The 6,539-nt window shown below is 31.6% G+C and overlaps 1 long non-coding RNA gene across 1 annotated transcript; it reads right to left on the reverse strand.

The window, feature by feature from the left end:
• Positions 1–399: 399 nt before the first annotated feature.
• On the reverse strand, positions 400–2,937 carry LOC139906488 (uncharacterized). Its single transcript, XR_011782044.1, has 3 exons — positions 2,843–2,937; positions 815–2,311; positions 400–760 (listed from the first exon to the last, which is right to left on the reverse strand). It is a non-coding gene; the product is annotated as an uncharacterized lncRNA (long non-coding RNA).
• Between the last annotated feature and the right edge of the window lie 3,602 nt (positions 2,938–6,539).

Raw genomic sequence — 6,539 nt, forward strand, 5'->3', positions numbered from 1 at the left:
TAATTGATAAGAGTCCTTCAGTGTCCTTGATGCATATAACACAAACGACACGAATCACTAGTCTCCATCACAATCTTTTCAATTTCAATTATACATTCTGAATACTTCCAAGTGTCACTCCTGATTTCATCATACTGCAAATCATATTTTGTTCTACTGTTATGTGCATAAATAGTTTTCGGGAAATGTTAGGGCATTATATGATTAAAAAATTAACTTCTTTACACTTCTACAGGAATATCTGAATGTCATAGCAATTCTAAAACTTATTGTGTCGGAAATTATTTTCTAAATAAATAAATTACTTGTCACCATATTATAATATTACACTAATGAAGATCTTGTATCTCCAAACAAATTATTTAAATTACAGATGATAAATAAATGTTTTCCATAAGATTTCATTAATATAAGTTGTTTTATTTAAGAAAATAGTCAAAATGTAACAAAATAATAATACATTTTTTCAGTATTGAATAAACATTAGATTCCATTAGATTTATAAGTTCTCCGTTGAATTACTATTTCATCCTTTGGATTCATTCGACTATATTTAAAAAATATACTAAATAAAGTCAATTCTGCTGCAAAAGGTGCAGAATGTTTCATGATGTGAGACGCTTATAAGGTTTTTATTGAGTCCGATTTATCATGCTTCTGATTCCAATCCCTATTACTATTCTTTGCGATGTGAGTTTTTATTTTACCGATTCCGAGTAACCATGCTGGCAAACCAATATTTAACAGGAACATATCCACCCTGATAAAATGTAGAACGAAGGGTCAACTGTAACATTGATTTGATATAATTTACACTTGATATATGTATAATGAGTAGAAAGACTGGTAATGATGAGATGCGTCACTTTTTCCCTTTCTTATTCATCAGCATTCCTGGAGATGAATTAAAATTTCTGGAAATGAATAGTTTGTCTCATATTGGAGAACTCTCATTCCATAAAAAATATTCTTCTTTCTTAATCCATTCAGCTTTTATCACGGATATAACGTTATCCAGTACACATAGTTGAAGGGATTTACAATTTGTCTCTTAGTACTTAAAAATGAATATGTACAAATAATTAATTAAGTTACATGTGTATTTATCAAGACACCGATAAAAAATACGGCCTCCTGTTTTTAAATGAGCTGAGAAATTCCAACAAAATATAAAATTGGCCCATGGAACTTTTAATAGTTAATATTGCAATGAAAATAGGTTATTCCATGACCCCATAACATGGAATCATCAAATAACTCATTTCTTCTTGGGGCATTTCATAAATATTGGTTCTTCGCTGTTTACATCTGGTCAAGTTTGAGTTTTTCTTTTGGATCTTTAATACCAGTCAATGGAGGAGCGTCCATAGAATTTCCATCACGGGGAATGTCATCAGGAATATAAAAAACAAAAGATAGATCATAAGTAAAATGAATAATTATTAATTACTCTATTTGGAAGCTATGGCTTCCTTAGACACACGATTTGTAAACACTAAACTCACTTAGGATACAGGTGTGCGCGTCTATAACTGAAAACTCCTTTAAATTTGACGCCATGCACATATTCGTAATTTTATTGAGTTGAAACCGGTTTATACTTCAAGGCAAGGGTCTTGACTAGTTATAAACAAAACTCCAGCAAAATCTAAATAGCAACAGTGAGACAACAGCCGATAGTATGGAGAGACGTCGAATCGAAATTTTGGAACTTTCCGCGCGGGGAAAAACTCCCACTGAAATTGCCAAGGTTCTGAACTGCAGCCGCACCACCGTTTACAGCGTGGTAGCCAAAGGGACTCCTAAGGCGACCACAAGATCTAAGTCAAGGCCTCGAAGGTTGGCGAAATGGTTGCTGCCGTGAAAAGTATGTCGAGGACAAGAGAGATAAGATCACCGTCAGCGGCCTCTCCAGGGAATTCAACGTCAGCGGAAGGACCATGAACAGGCCATTTAAGAAAGATTTTGGCCTTAAGGTCTACAAGAGAACTCTTCGTCAAGCTCTCAAGCCTGTAGACAAGGAAAAACGCCTACCAAGGTCGAAGATTCTTCTAAACAAGCTTAAGAAAAAACCAGCCAATGTCGTCGTTTTGTTCAGTGATGAGACGCCTAGGCGAGATTGTGACCAACGACACCGGATTTTTATCTGGTGGAGTCTTTCGTACCAGGGATGATGACGAGGTGCATGGGGTAAGGAACGGCACTTTGCCAGCCTCCAGGTCCTGGTTGTTGTTGCGTCCGACGGTCAGAAATGGGATCTCATCTTCTTGGAGGACCACTAGAGGCTTAACTCCGAGACGTACTGCCAATACTTGAAGGACAAAGTGTTCCCTTGGGCCAGGGCTACTTACGGGGACAGGTGGTGGTGGCTGCCACACAAGCAACTTTGCCCAAGAGTTCCTTCAGACCGAGACTCCAGCCTTCTTCGATCGGCCGCCTCACTCGCCTGATTGTTCGCCGCTTGACTTCGCAGTGTTTGGGTGTTTTAAGGGGATGCTGTTGGGAGTTCAATACAAGTCCAAGGACCAGCTGAAGTCAAGAATGCCTGACCAATCTCGACCAGAGCGTCATCGCCAAGTCATGCTGCAAGTTCCGGTCCAGGCTGACGTTGGTAGTGGAGAATATCGGCGGCCATATTGAATAGACATGTGTCTAAGACTCTCATCTTTCATGTTAAATAAATTAATTTATCGACGACTTTAAAAATTATAGAATTATTTAACTATTTTTAAAAATTTCAGAGTGTTCAGCGCACACATGTATCATTAACGTAAATAATTAGTGATAAAATTTTCGATAATAAAAACAATCGGAGTCTATTTTCATTCATTGTTGATATTACTAATTTGTAATTAGTGTCCTCAGAGTTAGCACATAAATAATTGCGTTACATCAAAATGTCCATGTCGTCACTTATTTTCAATAATTCCTTGTAATAACCGGTTTTAATCTGTATCAATATTCTCAATTAATATCAATAACTATATCTATTGATATGTATCGCAATATCTTATGATATCAATATTTTTTGACTTTTTATTATATATATCTAATAAACCTATTGATTTAAGTAATTATATTGCGGTGTTGCTAAGCCCTCAAATGATGAAAACTAGTCACGCCCCTAGTACATAGTTATAAATCAAAAAGTGACTCCTGTCTCAAAAAAACAACTATACGAATAAGAATATTTTCTAAATTTATTCAAAATCAAAAAAGTTATGGGCAAAAAAATTGGTGGCAATTGTAGTTTCATTTTTTTTTTTTTTTTTCTAGGTGAAAAAAAATGTATTTTCAATATAATACTGGATTCGTAGATAAAATAAAGTTTGTAGAAATTTGTAGGAAGATTCGTTTGGATATAAATATGACATATAAAAATTGATATTTATTTGTTACCTTCTGAACATTTTGTCATTTTTTTCTCTCTTTTTTTTTCATCAAACGTCAATTTTTATGAAGGAATACCCCAAAACGATGCATACTGGAGATAAAATTGATAATATCTTACTGAGTTTAATGAAGTATTTTCATTTTCCGGAATATTTTATTTCATAAATTTTCCAATATTTGCAAAAATGAACCACTTATCAATATGTTTTTTTTTTTTTTGTTTTGTTAACGACATGATTTCTTTTTTACGAAAAAAATCTTGGAAGGTTTTGTTTCTTTTACAATGACAATAAATGACATTTACGGGGTTTTTTTTTGTAAAATTAGTACAAAACAGTTTTTTTACAATTTTCTTCTCTAATTTCGATTTAGCATTTTTTTGACAAATTTAAAAGATGGACTTATCATTTAGAAAAATAATTTTTCATAGTTATATGTTTGAATGCTATTAAATGCACCCACGTACTGAATTGCTCGTTAGATACACTTATTTAATTTAACTCTTTGTTTTTTACGTTTCGAAACATATATTATTAGAAAATAAATTGCTGAATAAAATGTGATATATGAAATAAAGTGATAATTTATCGTTGTAAAAAAGGTGGAACTAAATGAAGGAGTTTTAATTGGCTAGGCTTAACAAAAATACAATTAGCTTATTTCGGCTAATCGTACTTTTAGTGTGTGGCCACGTTATAATTTCTTTATAAAGAAAGCTTAAAAGCGTATTTTAAAGTGTGTTAAATTAATTTTGATTTCTAAAGAGTTAAAAGATAAGATCAAATAAATAAAGAAAATCGATTATTGTTTTTGTAATCAGAAAATAAATTATGGATCTCGTTTTTCTGTAGAATACATTTGGATTCCTGTTTATTTTTTGTCATCCCTTCAAATATTCATCGTAAGAGAGAGGGGCATGCCCACGTCATCATACATTTTGCACTTGATATAAATATTGAAATAAACAATCATCTTAAGCCAATTTTACTATTTTCATGTACCAGTAGCGTAGTTGCGGTATCAAATTGTGAAGCCAGGAACAACCAATATTCCTTTGGAATATGTTTAATCAGTAAGGATTAAATGATATTAATGAACCGACAATGGCTGTATAGCCTTTATCTTATCAATCACAGTTTCTTTTCTAATTAGTATTATTCCAAGTGCTGCATAATGGGTATGAGTCAATATGAGCAGAAGAAAAACACATTATGAGTCCCTTATCAGTGTTTATGCAAAATAAAGTAGACAAATATCAAAAGATATTGATTATTATAGTATATTATTATCAATTTTTAAGGTTTTAACACAGTATAAATTACAATATTATGGGGTGAAGCAAGGGAAACAGAAAAATATCATGGATTTTGAAATTTTTTTCCAAACAATTTTATATTTTATTCTTTAAATTTTTCCAAAAAATTTAATTTTTGGAAAAAAAAAATTCCGTAAAAAGCTATGGATTGTTATAAATATAATTTTTTAAATTTTTTCCCAAAAAAAATTAATTTTCTGTATAAAGCTAATTATTTTTGAAATTTTTTGTCCAAAAATTTAATTCTTGAAATTTAATTCCTAAAATTTTTTTTCAAAAAAATTTAATTTTTCAAAAAAATAAAGTTTATGTGAATAGCTATGGACTTTTGAAACTTTTTGTGAATAGCTATGGACTTTTAAAACTTTTTGTGCATAGCTATAGATTTTTTTATTTTACGAAGAAAAAATTTTTTTTCTATTGTAATGGTTTCTATACTGTCTCATGCTCAAGCTTAAAGTTTCGAATTATCGGGCAGAGAATGATGGATTTGTAGTAAAGTCCCAATTTGTTCTGTGCCTTTGTGGAATTTTGATGTAAAACATTGAATATTCATTATTTCTGGAATATTGTACGGCTTGATAAGCTTTTATTTTGTGTGTTTATGTGCCACATAAGCTTTGGTACTGGTGATTACTGATGACAACATTCAATGACTTTTCTTCTTTAGTATTATTTACCTTACTAAAAGTTATGCCAAAATACATTGCACCTTTTAAAACATTGGTCTGCGTTTTCTTCAAATTTAACCTTATAACTTATTGACTATACATAGAACGGGACTGGGGAAAAATGCATAGAGTGTACATTTTCCAACAGTCTTTCCATGGTTTAAAATGACTAATGTGATCATTCGATATCCGTAATTCAAAAGTAAATTTCCTCCTTTCTTGGAACAAAATATTTCGATGAAATAGTCGTGTCGATTATAATTTCAATTCGATTCGGAGTTGAATATGAAGTTGAAGTTTCATGAGTTTTCATGAGTTTCCAATTATTAAAATGTATTAAAAGGAAAATGTTCCTTTTATTATTTTTTCTTCCAAAAAGGAAGATAGCTGTGTGATCTTTGCATACCACCAACGTTTCTCCGACATCCCCGAAATAAAATCAATTGGCAACCTGTTTATTCCAGAGAAATATAATTATTTATTTTTTCTTATTCGATCTTCCTGTTAAATCATTGCTCAAATTACAACCAATAAGAAAACGAAAATATCTTTATGGGCAAAGCAGTGAGCGCTTAAAGTACTTAGGAGAGGCCCATATCTAGAAACATAGACATTACTCATTCGAAATGAATTCAAAGAAACAAAGATTGAAAGAAGAAGAGATGAGGAAAGAGGCAGAGAGAAGGAGAGATATAGAAAGAAGGAAGGGAGAATTAATTTTGCTCAAATCAGCCCCTAAATTACTTCAAAGGCCAAAAAAATATCATAAGAACATGTTTTGTTATTTTATACGTCTATTTGTTAAATTTCTGCCTGATTTGTTTGAAATGGCGGCAAATATGTCATGCAGCAAAATTTTCATCCGGCCAATTCACCAGAGGAAAAAAGGTTCGCGGCAAAATTACCTTAAATCCTTTTTACGATTGCAACGTAATTTTTTCGATGTTTTGTGTTTACTTCGTATTAATTTTGAATGCGTCATAATACAATTTACAAAAGGTAAATAAAGTGTAGTATCATGAATATATTGACTTATTTACATATACGTGTGTGCGCGTCTAAAACTGAAGACTCTGAAATTTTTAAAAATAGTTAAATAATTCTGTAATTTTTAAAGTCGTCGACGAATTAATTTATTTAACATGAAAGATGAGAGTCTT

This window comes from Lepeophtheirus salmonis, chromosome 10 (assembly GCF_016086655.4).
Source record: "Lepeophtheirus salmonis chromosome 10, UVic_Lsal_1.4, whole genome shotgun sequence".
Taxonomy (NCBI): Eukaryota; Metazoa; Arthropoda; class Copepoda; order Siphonostomatoida; family Caligidae; genus Lepeophtheirus; species Lepeophtheirus salmonis.